The following is a 19,275-nucleotide window of genomic DNA, read 5'->3' on the forward strand; positions in this document are numbered from 1 at the left end:
ACAACCCTACAACTTTTTTGGTTTTCCAAAAAAAAACAAATAAGAAAAAAAAATCGATTTTTTCTCCAAAAAAAGATAGAAATGTCCAAATGTCCAAAGAGAGGAGGGGTATAATAAATGTCCACGCTTGTCCACGGAGGGGGAGGGGGTGTCTAGAATCGTACTTTTTCTGTCCACGTGGTATGTAGACAGCCCCTTATCACTTGCTGTACAGTATTTTGGGGATGACGCGCAACGGTTGATGGTGATAAAATGTTGAGTAAATTGCACTGCCATAATATTCGTAGATTCTAAATCCCTTCATTTGGAAGGTGACTCCGAAATATACTCTACTTTTTTTTTAACTTTTCTTCTGGACGACTAGCGGCCCGTCCCATGTTTTCCCAAGTTTCCCGCATACTCATTGAAACAAATGAGCCCTGGTGTTTGGTTTGTTGAAATTGATTATTCAATCTTTCCACTTAAACGCGCTGGAAAAGGGAGTTGTATGTATGTAGTGTGTATGCATGTCTTCTATCTCTCTGTCTCTCTGTCTCTCTTTTCTCTCTCAGAAAATTTTAAAATTACCTTTTAGCCTCGAGGAAGCCTGTTGACTGACTGGCTAGAGCGAGAATAGAATTTAAATTTTCTTTTTACTATTATAGAGGTTTGAAACACCAAAGTTCATTTTCCTCTTACCTTGAAAAGTCCAATGAGGATAGCAAAACTAACTCTCTCGTAACCATGAAAGAACGATTTTTAAAGTTATTTAATGGCATATTCATTCTACAGTTTTGCATTTTTATTATTATTTGTAGCATTGTGAGAAACATATCAGCCATTTCTCCATCAAGGGGGGACCCCGATCTGGAAAATCGAAAAAATCGAATTTTTGTTTTTTGCATTTTTGAGTACTCATGCCCTAGGAAATGTTATCCCAAAAGTATTTTTCGTAAAAATGGATTATCTGAAGCGTTACATAACCGTTTTTCATATTCCTTTATTCCATTTTTTTTGAGCTTCTAAACAACGATTTTTCATGTAAAATAACTTATTTTTAAAAAAGACCGCCATTTTGGCATTTTTTTCGAATTTTCAAAAACTATGCAACGCCTCAGGTACTGCCTTAAAGCTTCAAAATATTCATTGGAATTTGTTCTACGACACCCCGTTGCTTCTGTACTACGGATCCAGCTGTCAACAGTGTTATAATTATTATTCGTGCATTAAAAAAATGAAAAATACAACTTCATATAAACCTTAAACAATAACCAAAATACCCGAACACAGAAGTGTATATAATATTGCCATGCCTGGAAAGCATCTAATTATTTGTTAATTTGTGTTGTGTTATTTGTAGTACCGTAAACCAGGGGCAAATCACGATTTTCAGAAAAATGTAAATATTTCCGATTTTTTTTGTTAGATTTAAACCTAATTATTAGTAAATCAGTACTGGTGCTAAGGCCACAAAACGTTATGGAATTTGTTGAAAAAATCCTTGAGCGTTAATTTGGAAAATTTTTAGCAGAAAATTTCAAAATTTTACTTCGGGGTGAAATTGATAAATCTATGTTTTTCAGGATTTTCTAGTGTCATACGCACAAAAATGTATACAAAATCTATTATTTCTTCACCTACGGTCATTTGAATGAGATTTGAACACTGATCTGTAGGTCATCCGGAGACCATTCCGGTTATCCTAATGTGAAATTCTTGAAATTGTCACCAATAAGCTAGTTTTGCCAAACCAAGATGTTCGATATGTCGCATGATGGGATTCGGTTCTGGTCATGCGTCGTGCTGTTTTTGTAAAATAGTATGTTTTTTACTTGTTTGAATAGTAACTACAAGTATTTGAATGCTTATTCAACTCATCAAGTATCGGCTAGATGGATTAATATGTTTAGCGTCTATAAATATTGTTTTGATTTGTTGAAAATATGTTTCTTTACCATAGTTGAAAATGAAAACGAAAATGCTATTTAGAAAAATATTGTTTTTTATGCAATTTAATAAGGGATTCGTTGAGAGCTATTGGCAAAAAGAACCTTCAGATGATGCTTGAACATGTCAGATCAAAAAATTATAAAATTAAATTAAACTAAATTGATCTGAAAATTTATGTTTGTTTTCATCAATACGTTTGATCAGTTTGCCCCCGGATGACGGTACCGTGTTCTTTGTAGCACCGGGGTGAGATTGGATCAAATCGAAAGAAATGGCAGTTAGTGATATCTAGACAAGTATTGCAAATATTTTTGAAAGCTGTGAACCGTTTAGGAGGAGATATATTTTCACTACTTCCAGTGCATAATACTTTACTGTAATACAAATAGTTATTGTTTAGTAATTTATCAAAATTTGATGTATTTACACATCAAGCTTAGACCCATTCCCATCCCCATCGACGGTACTTTAGCGAATTAATCTAATCCGGCGAACAAAACAGTAGAAAATTAGTAACTTCGATATACCAGGTGAGAGACGAACCAACCTACGGCTTAAAGTCCAAGTCCCCCCAGCATACAGCACACAACAGTTTGTTCATTTTATCACTGCGCGAAGTGTGCGCGTCTGCGTGTGTGCATGTGTTCGTTTTCTCACTATAAATTTCGTGTCCAAAAGCGCGGTGTAAATAAACAGAGAGCATGTTTTGTTAACACACAAAGAGAAAGAGAATTAGCAGTGAACAGCTTGCTTTGTTGCATGTCAATGAAATGTTGAAGAAAATCAGCTGAATATCTGCAAATGCATGAGTAGCCAACACGTAAATCGATTAAAGTGTACAGTGACAAAATTCAACTTATGTCACAAATCTAATCGACAAAAATTTTCTCCTCGGAGGTACTCACAAGAGTAAATATGTGAACTTGCGGTTTGTGAGTTCCTCGAGGCGGTCATATTCCGCCCATTAGGTATGTACCAGGAAGATCGCTCCGCGACATGCCATTGTGGTCCAAGCGCACCGACAAACAGCAATACTGTTCGAATGTTGCCCGGACAGCCAGACCAAATCTATCAGACTGTTGGTCTACGCCGGTACAAGTTGTCGGAAATGATCGATTGGTTCCACCAGGTGATGTGCAAGAATGAAAGCTGGTAGAGCTATTGGCGTTTACGGGACGATCCTACTTTCACGATGAAGGTGATATTTACAGAATTCGTTTGCATCTCGTTCCCGTTGGGAGACTTGCACACCAAACCCGTCGAGCGCGATTATGTGACCGATGATGTCAAAAATGGTGTCCCAACGTTGAAGGATTTGGGCGTGAATTTCACACTGATCAGTATACAATAATTAAGTTCTATTTGGTGACTTATCGTGTCTTCTATCACATTGGTTCCAATATAGTATGTGAAACTTTAATTCATTAACTAGGGCTCGCATAGGAGTATACAAATAACACCTGGTACATTTTTTTGCTCTTTATTATAGAGACTTTAAGCCGTAGGTTGGTTCGTCTCTCACCTGGTATATCGAAGTTACTAATTTTCTACTGTTTTGTTCGCCGGACTAGCGGCCCGTCCCATGTTTTCCCAAGTTTCCCGCATACTCATTGAAACAAATGAGCCCTGGTGTTTGGTTTGTTGAAATTGATTATTCAATCTTTCCACTTAAACGCGCTGGAAAAGGGAGTTGTATGTATGTAGTGTGTATGCATGTCTTCTATCTCTCTGTCTCTCTGTCTCTCTTTTCTCTCTCAGAAAATTTTAAAATTACCTTTTAGCCTCGAGGAAGCCTGTTGACTGACTGGCTAGAGCGAGAATAGAATTTAAATTTTCTTTTTACTATTATAGAGGTTTGAAACACCAAAGTTCATTTTCCTCTTACCTTGAAAAGTCCAATGAGGATAGCAAAACTAACTCTCTCGTAACCATGAAAGAACGATTTTTAAAGTTATTTAATGGCATATTCATTCTACAGTTTTGCATTTTTATTATTATTTGTAGCATTGTGAGAAACATATCAGCCATTTCTCCATCAAGGGGGGACCCCGATCTGGAAAATCGAAAAAATCGAATTTTTGTTTTTTGCATTTTTGAGTACTCATGCCCTAGGAAATGTTATCCCAAAAGTATTTTTCGTAAAAATGGATTATCTGAAGCGTTACATAACCGTTTTTCATATTCCTTTATTCCATTTTTTTTGAGCTTCTAAACAACGATTTTTCATGTAAAATAACTTATTTTTAAAAAAGACCGCCATTTTGGCATTTTTTTCGAATTTTCAAAAACTATGCAACGCCTCAGGTACTGCCTTAAAGCTTCAAAATATTCATTGGAATTTGTTCTACGACACCCCGTTGCTTCTGTACTACGGATCCAGCTGTCAACAGTGTTATAATTATTATTCGTGCATTAAAAAAATGAAAAATACAACTTCATATAAACCTTAAACAATAACCAAAATACCCGAACACAGAAGTGTATATAATATTGCCATGCCTGGAAAGCATCTAATTATTTGTTAATTTGTGTTGTGTTATTTGTAGTACCGTAAACCAGGGGCAAATCACGATTTTCAGAAAAATGTAAATATTTCCGATTTTTTTTGTTAGATTTAAACCTAATTATTAGTAAATCAGTACTGGTGCTAAGGCCACAAAACGTTATGGAATTTGTTGAAAAAATCCTTGAGCGTTAATTTGGAAAATTTTTAGCAGAAAATTTCAAAATTTTACTTCGGGGTGAAATTGATAAATCTATGTTTTTCAGGATTTTCTAGTGTCATACGCACAAAAATGTATACAAAATCTATTATTTCTTCACCTACGGTCATTTGAATGAGATTTGAACACTGATCTGTAGGTCATCCGGAGACCATTCCGGTTATCCTAATGTGAAATTCTTGAAATTGTCACCAATAAGCTAGTTTTGCCAAACCAAGATGTTCGATATGTCGCATGATGGGATTCGGTTCTGGTCATGCGTCGTGCTGTTTTTGTAAAATAGTATGTTTTTTACTTGTTTGAATAGTAACTACAAGTATTTGAATGCTTATTCAACTCATCAAGTATCGGCTAGATGGATTAATATGTTTAGCGTCTATAAATATTGTTTTGATTTGTTGAAAATATGTTTCTTTACCATAGTTGAAAATGAAAACGAAAATGCTATTTAGAAAAATATTGTTTTTTATGCAATTTAATAAGGGATTCGTTGAGAGCTATTGGCAAAAAGAACCTTCAGATGATGCTTGAACATGTCAGATCAAAAAATTATAAAATTAAATTAAACTAAATTGATCTGAAAATTTATGTTTGTTTTCATCAATACGTTTGATCAGTTTGCCCCCGGATGACGGTACCGTGTTCTTTGTAGCACCGGGGTGAGATTGGATCAAATCGAAAGAAATGGCAGTTAGTGATATCTAGACAAGTATTGCAAATATTTTTGAAAGCTGTGAACCGTTTAGGAGGAGATATATTTTCACTACTTCCAGTGCATAATACTTTACTGTAATACAAATAGTTATTGTTTAGTAATTTATCAAAATTTGATGTATTTACACATCAAGCTTAGACCCATTCCCATCCCCATCGACGGTACTTTAGCGAATTAATCTAATCCGGCGAACAAAACAGTAGAAAATTAGTAACTTCGATATACCAGGTGAGAGACGAACCAACCTACGGCTTAAAGTCCAAGTCCCCCCAGCATACAGCACACAACAGTTTGTTCATTTTATCACTGCGCGAAGTGTGCGCGTCTGCGTGTGTGCATGTGTTCGTTTTCTCACTATAAATTTCGTGTCCAAAAGCGCGGTGTAAATAAACAGAGAGCATGTTTTGTTAACACACAAAGAGAAAGAGAATTAGCAGTGAACAGCTTGCTTTGTTGCATGTCAATGAAATGTTGAAGAAAATCAGCTGAATATCTGCAAATGCATGAGTAGCCAACACGTAAATCGATTAAAGTGTACAGTGACAAAATTCAACTTATGTCACAAATCTAATCGACAAAAATTTTCTCCTCGGAGGTACTCACAAGAGTAAATATGTGAACTTGCGGTTTGTGAGTTCCTCGAGGCGGTCATATTCCGCCCATTAGGTATGTACCAGGAAGATCGCTCCGCGACATGCCATTGTGGTCCAAGCGCACCGACAAACAGCAATACTGTTCGAATGTTGCCCGGACAGCCAGACCAAATCTATCAGACTGTTGGTCTACGCCGGTACAAGTTGTCGGAAATGATCGATTGGTTCCACCAGGTGATGTGCAAGAATGAAAGCTGGTAGAGCTATTGGCGTTTACGGGACGATCCTACTTTCACGATGAAGGTGATATTTACAGAATTCGTTTGCATCTCGTTCCCGTTGGGAGACTTGCACACCAAACCCGTCGAGCGCGATTATGTGACCGATGATGTCAAAAATGGTGTCCCAACGTTGAAGGATTTGGGCGTGAATTTCACACTGATCAGTATACAATAATTAAGTTCTATTTGGTGACTTATCGTGTCTTCTATCACATTGGTTCCAATATAGTATGTGAAACTTTAATTCATTAACTAGGGCTCGCATAGGAGTATACAAATAACACCTGGTACATTTTTTTGCTCTTTATTATAGAGACTTTAAGCCGTAGGTTGGTTCGTCTCTCACCTGGTATATCGAAGTTACTAATTTTCTACTGTTTTGTTCGCCGGATTAGATTAATTCGCTAAAGTACCGTCGATGGGGATGAGAATGGGTCTAAGCTTGATGTGTAAATACATCAAATTTTGATAAATTACTAAACAATAACTATTTGTATTACAGTAAAGTATTATGCACTGGAAGTAGTGAAAATATATCTCCTCCTAAACGGTTCACAGCTTTCAAAAATATTTGCAATACTTGTCTAGATATCACTAACTGCCATTTCTTTCGATTTGATCCAATCTCACCCCGGTGCTACAAAGAACACGGTACCGTCATCCGGGGGCAAATTGATCAAACGTATTGATGAAAACAAACATAAATTTTCAGATCAATTTAGTTTAATTTAATTTTATAATTTTTTGATCTGACATGTTCAAGCATCATCTGAAGGTTCTTTTTGCCAATGGCTCTCAACGAATCCCTTATTAAATTGCATAAAAAACAATATTTTTCTAAATAGCATTTTCGTTTTCATTTTCAACTATGGTAAAGAAACATATTTTCTACAAATCAAAACAATATTTATAGACGCTAAACATATTAATCCACTTCTAGCCGATACTTGATGAGTTGAATAAGCATTCAAATACTTGTAGTTACTATTCAAACAAGTAAAAAACATACTATTTTACAAAAACAGCACGACGCATGACCAGAACCGAATCCCATCATGCGACATATCGAACATCTTGGTTTGGCAAAACTAGCTTATTGGTGACAATTTCAAGGATTTCACATTAGGATAACCGGAATGGTCTCCGGATGACCTACAGTTCAGTGTTCAAATCTCATTCAAATGACCGTAGGTGAAGAAATAATAGATTTTGTATTCATTTTTGTGCGTATGACACTAGAAAATCCTGAAAAACATAGATTTATCAATTTCACCCCGAAGTAAAATTTTGAAATTTTCTGCTAAAAATTTTCCAAATTAACGCTCAAGGATTTTTTTCAACAAATTCCATAACGTTTTGTGGCCTTAGCACCAGTACTGATTTCAAAAATAATTAGGTTTAAATCTAACAAAAAAAATCGGAAATATTTACATTTTTCTGAAAATCGTGATTTGCCCCTGGTTTACGGTACTACAAATAACACAACACAAATTAACAAATAATTAGATGCTTTCCAGGCATGGCAATATTATATACACTTCTGTGTTCAGGTATTTTGGTTATTTTTTAAGGTTTATATGAAGTTGTATTTTTCATTTTTTTAATGCACGAATAATAATTATAACACTGTTGACAGCTGGATCCGTAGTACAGAAGCAACGGGGTGTCGTAGAACAAATTCCAATGTATATTTTGAAGGCAGTACCTGAGGCGTTGCATAGTTTTTGAAAATTCGAAAAAAATGCCAAAATGGCGGTCTTTTTTAAAAATAAGTTATTTTACATGAAAAATCGTTGTTTAGAAGCTCAAAAAAATGGAATAAAGGAATATGAAAAACGGTTATGTAACGCTTCAGATAATCCATTTTTACGAAAAATACTTTTAGGATAACATTTCCTAGGGCATAAGTACTCAAAAATGCAAAAAACAAAAATTCGATTTTTTCGATTTTCCAGATCGGGGTCCCCCCTTGATGGAGAAATGGCTGATATGTTTCTCACAATGCTACAAATAATAATAAAAATGCAAAACTGTAGAATGAATATGCCATTAAATAACTTTAAAAATCGTTCTTTCAAAGGTTACGAGAGAGTTAGTTTTGCTATCCTCATTGGACTTTTCAAGGTAAGAGGAAAATGAACTTTGGTGTTTCAAACCTCTATAATAGTAAGAAGAAAATTTAAATTCTATTCTCGCTCTAGCCAGTCAGTCAACAGGCTTCCTCGAGGCTAAAAGGTAATTTTAAAATTTTCTGAGAGAGAAAAGAGAGACAGAGAGACAGAGAGATAGAAGACATGCATACACACTACATACATACAACTCCCTTTTCCAGCGCGTTTAAGTGGAAAGATTGAATAATCAATTTGAACAAACCAAACACCAGGGCTCATTTGTTTCAATGAGTATGCGGGAAACTTGGGAAAACATGGGACGGGCCGCTATCTCTATAATAAAGAGCAAAAAAATGTACCAGGTGTTATTTGTATACTTCTATGCGAGCCCTAGTTAATGAATTAAAGTTTCACATACTATAGTGGAACCAATGTGATAGAAGACACGATAAGTCACCAAATAAAACTTAATTATTGTATACTGATCAGTGTGAAATTCACGCCCAAATCCTTCAACGTTGGGACACCATTTTTGACATCATCGGTCACATAATCGCGCTCGACGGGTTTGGTGTGCAAGTCTCCCAACGAGAACGAGATGCAAACGAATTCTGTAAATATCACCTTCATCGCCGACGGGGCAGTGTTATACACACTGCGTACTGCGGGTGCTGGCTCGTTCTCACACAAAAAACACATCGCAGCTGCTCACTCTCTCACTCTGTTTGTGTTTACGTCAAGAATACGACCATTTACGACCGTTTACGACTGTTCACGACGACCGCGCTTTATTTTTTAGCGATTTTATTTATAGTAAGATTAGATTAATTCGCTAAAGTACCGTCGATGGGGATGAGAATGGGTCTAAGCTTGATGTGTAAATACATCAAATTTTGATAAATTACTAAACAATAACTATTTGTATTACAGTAAAGTATTATGCACTGGAAGTAGTGAAAATATATCTCCTCCTAAACGGTTCACAGCTTTCAAAAATATTTGCAATACTTGTCTAGATATCACTAACTGCCATTTCTTTCGATTTGATCCAATCTCACCCCGGTGCTACAAAGAACACGGTACCGTCATCCGGGGGCAAATTGATCAAACGTATTGATGAAAACAAACATAAATTTTCAGATCAATTTAGTTTAATTTAATTTTATAATTTTTTGATCTGACATGTTCAAGCATCATCTGAAGGTTCTTTTTGCCAATGGCTCTCAACGAATCCCTTATTAAATTGCATAAAAAACAATATTTTTCTAAATAGCATTTTCGTTTTCATTTTCAACTATGGTAAAGAAACATATTTTCTACAAATCAAAACAATATTTATAGACGCTAAACATATTAATCCACTTCTAGCCGATACTTGATGAGTTGAATAAGCATTCAAATACTTGTAGTTACTATTCAAACAAGTAAAAAACATACTATTTTACAAAAACAGCACGACGCATGACCAGAACCGAATCCCATCATGCGACATATCGAACATCTTGGTTTGGCAAAACTAGCTTATTGGTGACAATTTCAAGGATTTCACATTAGGATAACCGGAATGGTCTCCGGATGACCTACAGTTCAGTGTTCAAATCTCATTCAAATGACCGTAGGTGAAGAAATAATAGATTTTGTATTCATTTTTGTGCGTATGACACTAGAAAATCCTGAAAAACATAGATTTATCAATTTCACCCCGAAGTAAAATTTTGAAATTTTCTGCTAAAAATTTTCCAAATTAACGCTCAAGGATTTTTTTCAACAAATTCCATAACGTTTTGTGGCCTTAGCACCAGTACTGATTTCAAAAATAATTAGGTTTAAATCTAACAAAAAAAATCGGAAATATTTACATTTTTCTGAAAATCGTGATTTGCCCCTGGTTTACGGTACTACAAATAACACAACACAAATTAACAAATAATTAGATGCTTTCCAGGCATGGCAATATTATATACACTTCTGTGTTCAGGTATTTTGGTTATTTTTTAAGGTTTATATGAAGTTGTATTTTTCATTTTTTTAATGCACGAATAATAATTATAACACTGTTGACAGCTGGATCCGTAGTACAGAAGCAACGGGGTGTCGTAGAACAAATTCCAATGTATATTTTGAAGGCAGTACCTGAGGCGTTGCATAGTTTTTGAAAATTCGAAAAAAATGCCAAAATGGCGGTCTTTTTTAAAAATAAGTTATTTTACATGAAAAATCGTTGTTTAGAAGCTCAAAAAAATGGAATAAAGGAATATGAAAAACGGTTATGTAACGCTTCAGATAATCCATTTTTACGAAAAATACTTTTAGGATAACATTTCCTAGGGCATAAGTACTCAAAAATGCAAAAAACAAAAATTCGATTTTTTCGATTTTCCAGATCGGGGTCCCCCCTTGATGGAGAAATGGCTGATATGTTTCTCACAATGCTACAAATAATAATAAAAATGCAAAACTGTAGAATGAATATGCCATTAAATAACTTTAAAAATCGTTCTTTCAAAGGTTACGAGAGAGTTAGTTTTGCTATCCTCATTGGACTTTTCAAGGTAAGAGGAAAATGAACTTTGGTGTTTCAAACCTCTATAATAGTAAGAAGAAAATTTAAATTCTATTCTCGCTCTAGCCAGTCAGTCAACAGGCTTCCTCGAGGCTAAAAGGTAATTTTAAAATTTTCTGAGAGAGAAAAGAGAGACAGAGAGACAGAGAGATAGAAGACATGCATACACACTACATACATACAACTCCCTTTTCCAGCGCGTTTAAGTGGAAAGATTGAATAATCAATTTGAACAAACCAAACACCAGGGCTCATTTGTTTCAATGAGTATGCGGGAAACTTGGGAAAACATGGGACGGGCCGCTATCTCTATAATAAAGAGCAAAAAAATGTACCAGGTGTTATTTGTATACTTCTATGCGAGCCCTAGTTAATGAATTAAAGTTTCACATACTATAGTGGAACCAATGTGATAGAAGACACGATAAGTCACCAAATAAAACTTAATTATTGTATACTGATCAGTGTGAAATTCACGCCCAAATCCTTCAACGTTGGGACACCATTTTTGACATCATCGGTCACATAATCGCGCTCGACGGGTTTGGTGTGCAAGTCTCCCAACGAGAACGAGATGCAAACGAATTCTGTAAATATCACCTTCATCGCCGACGGGGCAGTGTTATACACACTGCGTACTGCGGGTGCTGGCTCGTTCTCACACAAAAAACACATCGCAGCTGCTCACTCTCTCACTCTGTTTGTGTTTACGTCAAGAATACGACCATTTACGACCGTTTACGACTGTTCACGACGACCGCGCTTTATTTTTTAGCGATTTTATTTATAGTAAGATTTTCAACAAGTTTAGCCAGTTTATCTGCTTCCCCGATGACGTGAACATAATCGGAAGAATACATGCGACGGTAGCGGACTTGTATAACCGATTAAAGCACCAAGCAGGGCTGATTGAGCTTGGGATCAATGCGAGCTTGGGATTTAGAACTAAATATATGCTAAAAGTGAAGGCTGATCGGAACAGAATCCTTTTCCCTAGTAGTGTTGTGATCGACGGCTACGAGCTCGAAGTGGGCAAGAAATCTCGCTATCTTGGCTCGTTGATAACAACCGACAACAACAACAACCGTTAAATTCCGTCAACGGAACTCGAGCCTACTACGGGCTCCACAGATCCTTAAGATCCAACAAACGCCAACGAAGTGTACCATGTACAAATAGCTCAAATAGCTGTTCGGGAGTATTCTTTTTGGCGTTTTCGAACGTCGAGTACGCAGAACAACATACGGCAGTATACAGGAAAACGGAGTATGGAGAAGAAGGATGGATCACGAACTGGCGCAACTCTACGGCGAACCCAGCAAGTCCAGAAAGTCGCCAAGGTTGGACTTGTGCGATGGGCAGAAAATGTTGCAAGATGCCGGTCAGCAGCCCTGTAAAGATGGTTTCATAACTATAGAACCAGATAGAAAAATACTATCCAGACTGAACTAATTTTCATTAGAAAAGATTAGAAAAGACCTGACATAGTAAACCCGAACGTCATTTTGTAGGCGATAAACTCTCCTGTCTGCTCTTCAACGTGGCGCTGGAAAGTAGGAAGGCCTCAAAATGCGGGTCCAATTTTCAACTACTTAACACATTATCAATAGGAAATGATACTGCTTTTCCATTTATATGCGTTGCAGTATTACTATGGAACATGAAGAGAATAGTTGTCCTGATATTGAGGACAAATGCGCAAGTTTTTTACAGCCTCACCCACCTCAATATTTCTATTTACTGTCGTCAGCATACTTGATGGTATGAAAAAGATTTTTAAACATGATAAAACTGAGACTTTTTAAAAACCCGGCATGTATTGAGGGATGAGGGCAGTGTCTGTAAAGAAGAGAAAAAAACATCTTTCAGTTGGAATTGCGCTCGTAAAGAAACGCTGCATAAAAATCGTCAACAAGTGCAGATAACGGATGGAAAGCTCGGATCTAGACTTAGTGGGTGATTTCTTTTGATGTATACTTCGTTTGCTGGGAGTTCTCTCCAATTCGCGGTGATGACACTTTCTGTGGTAAGCTGATTTAACTTGATTATTATTTTCAGCTTCAAAATGGAGTCAAGTTCTAGACCATTAAGGTCACTTACTAGATATTCTAATATTCATTGACATATTTTAAATCGTTCTGCCAGTCATAAATGTATAAACAAAATGCATCTACTAGATTGCAGGGAACTATCTCGAATGGGCCTGGGGCTCTCATTGAAGCAGTTATGCTAGCGCTTCTAGAAGTAAACTTTTTTTCTGTTTAACACTCTCTCTTCAGGGATCATCACCCGTTTCATCCAGCGCTAACCGAGAAGCGCATCTATTTTTTTCCTCACCTTCATACTATTCAGCATACATTTAGGTGAATTTAAATATTTTATCTTCATCACAATTTAATCTCAAATGGAAATCTGCGGAATGAGGATATGAATAATTCAGTATACCACCGCCCAGCGTTCATTACAGACACCGACGGATGAAGAAAAAAGGAAAAAAAAAAGATAGACCCCTTTGCGAAACTGAAAGTGGAGGCTTATTTTTGTCACTGAATGATGGATGTGGACGGAAACGTCAGTAGACTGGCACTGTGACACCCATTCTCCTATGCGAACGCATTTTTGGTTAGGTGTACGACTCCGCAGCCCTCTAAAAAACTACCCTCTCTTGTCACCGAAAAATCTCATATGTTTGAATGTCTATGGCAAAAAAACTACTCAACAAACACATCGACCATATTCTAGATGGATAAATGCTTAGTCTTAGATATATTGCATAGAGGAAAACCGAAAACTGTTGTTTGCCCACAAGCATTTTCCAATAGAAATAGATATATTCAGTTTTTAAATCCTTCATATTAATTTCCCTAGCGGTCCAGCCAGCTTGGTAAACTGGTATTTCTGGCTTTAACAGGCAATTTAGAGGATGTACTTGTTTTTGACATTTAATAAAATTTACTCGTCAATAGATTCCGAACCAGTTTTCTGTTCAATTCGGACTTGTTACTGATTGGCGATTTCGGATATTAGCAACGAAAGTAAATAAACAAAATTTGATTTTCTAACTAGGGAAAATGTGTATAATACGCTACACCCTACAGGGAACTCTCTTATATTCTACATCGCTTCTGTAACATTTTTGGTTGTTCAAAACCGGTTTGAAAGTAATGGGCACCATACACGATCAAAAATACTGACAATAAAATGTCTCCAATATTATGACAGCCAGGCTTTCTGGTTCTATCTAACCTCAATCAATATTTTGCCAACTTACACGGTCAATATCCCCATTAACCCGTGTCAACCGCGATGATTAGTGACGAATTTCGAGTTTGGGATCCAAACTATTCTTCATCAGATTATAAGGTTCAAAGGCAATTTTTTATTGGCAAAATTTGAATGAAAATTTCTACTTGGCATTTTTTACGCACGTAGTTCTAACCCTAACTTAACATATTCCCTCTAAATTTTCCGGTAGTTTTACTAAAACTTATTTTTATAATATAAAATCAATTTCAGACACAATTTTCGAATGGGATTTTCTCACCACTTGCAGAAAAAAAGTGATTTGCATTTACCTAGAATACTTATTTATCCGAAAAACATTATTTTCACTCATAACTCTCTCTCTTTTGCTTATTACTTAGCTGCAAACACAATCCGAGCAGCGGAGTCACCCCTTTTCTTATTGAGCCCTTCATATATAATTTACAGATCATATTCACCGTATACCTTAAATTAACGCAAGTTTCTGCCATATAAATGAAACACAAATTTCTGCATTACTCGAGAATTAATCAAGCAAATGAAACGAAATTAGTCATATGGAGGTTTTAGGGTACAATAAATGTTTCTATGGTGTTTAGACATTCCACTCCCCTCTCTAAGAGGGGACTGCCATACAAATGGAGCACAAATACATTACTCGAGAATTAATCAAGCAAATGCCACCAAACTAGGCATCTGGAGGTTTTAGGATGCAATAAATGATTCTATGGTGGATAGACACTCCTCCCCCTCTCTAAGGGGAAACCTCGTCTTCATTCTATCATATTTTCTGTATCAAACATTTATTCCATGTAACAGAGAAACATGTTATTAGCAAGTGGTTGGAAAATCTTGAACGAGAATAGAAGTACTAGGAATTTTTTTAGTAAAAGGTAAATTCAACGGGGTCGATTAGAAGATCAATCAATGAACAGTTCTGCGTTTGGACTCATGAACATGCGCTTAGTATGAGAAGGTGAATGTTTGAAGGTATTGATGACAAAAAACAAATTTTGGGCGGGACGAAGTTTGCCGGGTCACGATATTAATGCTCGAAAATCAGAAAATCCAGATTGGTGCGTCGTCATCTATGTTCAGCTGTCATTATGCTCTCAAATGTTATCATATTGACCGTGTAAGGTCCGCTTAATACCTTTCAAGTTCCCAGTGGACGTCTCAGATGATGAAAACGGCATGAAGTGGTAGCAGCAAGTATCAGGACTACAGAATTCTGCTGTGAGTGCGAAAGTTCACCCCCTCAAGTGAGTAAGGCGCATTAATTTAACCACAAAGAAGTTTGGCAATGAAAATGGCTTATTGAATACCCCTTTGTCAACTCAAGTTCAGCAAGCGTCATCTGGTTGAATATGGCGCCATGATCCGGGGATCGCGTCAAGACATATGCCTGAGCGCTCTACGAATAAAGCATTTTCGAATCCGCTCAATACTGATGCTCCACATGTGCTGGTAAGGGATCCATACTACCGATGCAGTTTCGACCGAACAAGAGAAGAGTAGAGTGATTTCAGGCAGTAAGGATCAGTGAAGTACCTAGAAATTCTTGATATAAACCTAAGCTGACGTGTAGCCTTAGTGATCAGCACAGAACGGTGTGCATCGAAAAAGAACTTATGTTCGAGAACTACGTCCAAGTCGTTGACCTGACTGACTCTCTTTAAGATCAATTCGTCAATCGTGTAGTTTAATAGAATTGGCTGTTTTTTTGACGTAGAACTACGTCTTTCATTAAGAGTGCCAAATCAGACACAGGTCACGTTTTTATGAAATAACGTTAACGTTAATAATTGTTTTTGCCATGAACGGATTTTGGCGATTTTCATACCAAACGAATCGGAAATTCCCTAAGATTCCTTAAGATATGCTATACATCACAATCCCCTGATGTGTAAATGGTTAAAATTCATGAAAACTTGAAACGTTTCCATTTTCCCATACATTTGCTCAGCTGATTTAAGAGCTTCCGTACCCGTGCCATCAATAACGAGCAACGAAGGGAAATATTTGCCTAAAGCAGGGGTGGCCAAACTTTTGACCAGTACGGGCGACTAATTGTTTAAATCTTAGATCGCGATCTACCAACGTTGACTGTAGCAAGAATTCATTAGAAAACGAATGCAGTACTAGATAATAAAACATAGTTTTAACCCTCCTGTACTCGCGTGCGAAATTATAACTCGTATGTCACAGACTGTGCGTCTCTCTGTAATTTTGCAATTTTATACGTTTAAGTAAAAAAAATATATTATTAAATGAAAAAACTCCAGAATTTTTTTTTCATTCTGTTTGTTATAGTCATGCAAGCCTCCTCAAAATAAAATTATTGAGTCTGTGCGACCGAGACTGTGAGAGGATTGATTAAAGGAAAAACATAGGTCATACTAATAAATATTCATAGATAAATAATTTTATCAAATAAAAATAATTATCGGTTACTAGATGATTAATAATAATACTAGTAAACAATGACTATCAATGATAGTAATTTTTTATTTTTTAGTGTCTTCGTGTGAACTAACCCATAAAACATTGTAATGATTTATCAAAGTCGAAACGTTAGTCAAAATTAACATTTTTAAGATGGTGAAGTACACGTACGAGCAACACTTAATAATTTTCTAAAATTTCTACCGAAATTCGGAGTCGGTGGTTGTAACTTTAAGAGCGCTTACTCCAATTTTCGGCCGTAATAATCGTCCCAGCAGGCAGATTGTGCTTAGCGCTGAAACTTCTCCGATTGGCCTCTGGCGACTTCATGTATGAGGCCCATTTCTGGCCCAATGGCCAACAATGGTCAACAAGCAAAATATATGTTATTGGTCAGATGCAAAACCACATGTGCTTCAAGATTTTATAATTTTAGAAATTTATAATTTCTCCTTTACTAGGTGCTCTATTGATGACTATATCTTACAGATTGGTCATTCAACAAATTAACATCCATTGCCTTTGGAGGTGACACTATCCTAGACCAGCTGGCGAGCACCTAGGAGTACCTACGCGGGCGACCGGTAGACCGCGGACTACCGTTTAGCCATCCCTGGCCTAGAGTATACATATTGGATCTCGTGGAGGCAAATTTTCAGTCTCGTCCAGTATAAGCAATGAACACCACTTGTTCTTCCTTGTTTGGCGTCGTGCACAAATTACGTAACGCGTAGGGGGGGAGGGGGTCAAAAATCCGGATTTTTTGCGTTTAAAAGTTAAAAAGAGCGCAAAGCGGAGATAAGTGTGTGTATATTTAGTTACTTCAAGCCATCGATTTATGGATATGTGTGTGCGTACGTGCGTGCTTCATAACCCGTACCAGAAAATAGTACAACTTCGCTTCGCTTTGTATCTGCTCCCTTGTACATTGGTCCTGTCTCGATGCAACAATCGTCTGATTTTTTTCATGCTATGATGGATGATTGTTTGGTGGTGCTAATTATGCAGACGTGATGATAAATATAAACAAAAAGGGGAGATAGCTGAGGCAAACACTCTGTCTTTTTTATTACTTCAAGCAGTTAACACCCCTTGTTTTCCGTCTTCATAAAAGCTCCATTGGTACATTCGACATTGCATCAATACATTGAACTGACGCTATGGCGAAGCAGGCGTTAAGGTTGTGCGCCAAAAAAATATTTGTTGAATACCAAGCTAGACCAACGTGAACGTCTTACTGGAATATTACGAGTTATTCGGGATCGCGTGCCAGTTGCAAAACTGCCTTCAAGTATTGCATTTGCGCGAATCTTGATTATAATGCTTCTGCAATGCAATGCAAGGCAATGCTAGTCTTTTCGAGGTTATTTAGATTAACAGAAAGAGTTTATTTCGTTTATTTAGTCACTAAGAAAGTAAATGTCATACTGGAATTTTGTATGTGATTTGGTTTCGCCTGCCAGTAGCAAAACTTTCTTCACTGAGTATGACTGCTGCGTTTATCTTGAGCATGATAAAGTAATGCAACTTTTTTTCGAGGCCAGTAATATTTATAGAAGTGTTTCTTTTGAGAATTGCGTAAAATGATGAGAAGTGTTTATATTCCTAGTTGCTTCAAGTGACTAATGTATGGCTCTGTATGCATGCTATGTTGAACGCTTGTTTGGTGCTGGTTGATTCACGTTGTACGAACGACGTCTTGAGATGCGATTCTATTGAGGCAATACTAAATAACATGTGGAATGATATTTGATACTTGCAAGCAGGGCATAGTCATAGTCAACTAAGGATAATCAGCTGACTATCTGACTGACTATATCCGTATTCAGTTAGTAATGACTTTTGGCTTCTTCACGCAGTTTCTTCGCCAAAGCGACTAAACAGTCAGTCGGGTGTTTAGTCGCTTTCCCCCTATACCGACTCGACTATATCAATTCATTCTTCTCAGTCAAATTGTTCTCATTGCATTTTGAAGTGACTTCCCCCAAAACGAATTCGTTCATCTCTTTCTCTCTCCCATGTACGTGTGCATGCATCGATGTTTGAGTTCAACGTGGTTTCACATACGCTACAGGTGAGCTAGATTTTTTTGTATCGTACACGAAAATTACTCACACGTATAAAATAGCGTGCAGTGTGTGTGCGCTATTTACTAATACTAACGCGAGGACCCTTATAGCATACTTGATAATTGTTCAAGTTCGTTGATTTGAGTTCACGATGGATGGCCAGTAAATCGTCCATTGATGGGGTAACTTCTTTTTTGCATCCGAAATCATGTTTTCGTTCCTCTTTATATGGACGTAAAAATAAGACTACGTACGCGGGTAACAATTTCGTTCCTAGGGGAATAGAAATGTGGATTGAAGTCAGTTGAATGAAGAGGCAGATTTGTATTCATTAGTCGAGTCAGTTAAAATAACCACTGACTGGACTAGTTCACCAGTCATCCTCGCTAGTCAACGCTAGTCAAGTCACTTTTTGTTGTGGGCGACTGCCGAAGCAGTTCTAGTCGAAGCGAAGCTATTGAGAGTAGAGTCGGTCTTCATTTTTTTGCAAGTATTGCCATTGTTGTTTCCATGCGGTGCCAAAGATAGATTGATGTAGCTATGAGATGTGAAATAATGGTGGTGGTGCAACAAGTATATAAT

Source organism: Toxorhynchites rutilus, chromosome 3 (genome assembly GCF_029784135.1).
Source record: "Toxorhynchites rutilus septentrionalis strain SRP chromosome 3, ASM2978413v1, whole genome shotgun sequence".
In the NCBI taxonomy this organism is placed as follows: domain Eukaryota; kingdom Metazoa; phylum Arthropoda; class Insecta; order Diptera; family Culicidae; genus Toxorhynchites; species Toxorhynchites rutilus.